Source organism: Bison bison, unplaced genomic scaffold (genome assembly GCF_000754665.1).
Source record: "Bison bison bison isolate TAMUID 2011002044 unplaced genomic scaffold, Bison_UMD1.0 scf7180017463957, whole genome shotgun sequence".
Taxonomy (NCBI): Eukaryota; Metazoa; Chordata; class Mammalia; order Artiodactyla; family Bovidae; genus Bison; species Bison bison.
Window position 1 is genome coordinate 12,128 of NW_011373327.1, and position 1,462 is coordinate 13,589.

A 1,462-nucleotide genomic window follows, 5' to 3' on the forward strand; every position below is an offset into this window, starting at 1 on the left:
CCCACCAGCCAGTGCAGGAGATGTAAGAGACGTGGGTTTAATCCCTGGGTCGGGAAGATCCCCTGGAGGAGGGCTTGGCAGCCCACTCCAGTATTCTTGCCTGGAGAATCTCATGGACAGAGGAGCATGGCGGGCTGCCATGCAAAGGGTTGCAAAGAGTCGTATGTGACTGAAGTGACTTAGCACACATGTATATGTATATTCTTTTTCAGATTCTTTTCCCTTATTGGTTATTATAAAATATTGAGTGTAGGTCCCTGTGCTATACAGTATGTCCTTATTGTTTCTCTTGTTTTATATATACTAGTGTGTATGTATTAACCCCACAGTCCTAATTTATCCTTCCCTTCCTTCCTCTTTGGTAACCATATTTCCAGTGTGCACTCTTAATGTTTTGATGCTACAATCCTGAATCTTCTGAAACAGTTTCTAATGGGGAAGAGTTTAATTTCACTCACCAGATCCGTTTTGTGAAACCACCCCCACGTCTTGTATACCTTATACCTTCCGAGTGGGAGGCTTGCATCTATAGTTTTAGTGCTTCTTAAGCTTCATGGTGCTTACAGATCACCTGGAAATCTCCTTAAAATGCAGATTCTGATTCGGGAACTCTGGGGTGAGGCCCCAAACTCTGTGTGGCCACCAGCTCCCAGGTGATGCTGATGCTGCCAGTCTGAGGCCACACTTTCAGTAAGACGGGTCTACATTATTTCCAGTAGTCCATGTCCTTAATGGTTGTTCTTTGATTTGAATCTCTACTAACAGCTCCCAGTTTGGAAATACCGGGGACTTAACAACTATTAGCTAAGAATATGGTTTATAGCCACTGTCACATTTCGTCTTTCCTTCCATCAAAGATGTTTCCAGGTCTAAGATCTATATTTCTTCTAAACAAGTTCCTCTGCCTTCCATCTTCATAAATACAGATGCTCACTCTAGAAGACTGAATACCAGCTATGTCAGAGGTCACTCTGAGGAGCTTTAGTTGTGTGACAGGAGAGACACTTTGCATTCTAGCTTCCTAAGGTCTTGACTAAGGGCGATGGTCTGCTCCTCCAGGTATCTTTCAGGCACATGGGTGCTCCTTGGCATTATCAATCCAAGTGTTATCTGGCTCTCAGCCCATGTAGTCACCATTTCTCATGGGGTGCAAGACACTGTGACAATAGGATTTTCTTGAAAAGGAAAGCTTCGTATAGTCCAGTAATTACGTACATCTACTTGCAGCAGTCTTTGTTGGTACAGTAAAGAAAGGAAATAACAGGGCATTACAAATGCCCCTGCATGCCGAGGATCCAAGCCAAATGCTCATTCAGCCTGTTCGACCATGTTTTCAACCCTGGTTAATTTGCTTTCCTTCGGGACTCAAAGCCACAGGCACGACAGCTCTTTGAGACCTCCCAAGACTGAGGTGCAGGCTATAGCTGGGTCTAAGCGGGTTGTATCTTTTCTCCAGATCCTC

At 44.5% G+C, this 1,462-nt stretch overlaps 1 protein-coding gene across 1 annotated transcript in view; it reads left to right on the forward strand.

Annotated features, from left to right (window-relative positions):
* Positions 1–1,462, forward strand: part of ASB11 (ankyrin repeat and SOCS box containing 11, E3 ubiquitin protein ligase) — a gene marked incomplete at its 5' end in the record, with an annotated part of 10,982 nt that overhangs the window by 8,763 nt on the left and 757 nt on the right. The gene's annotated exons all lie outside the window — the stretch shown is intronic.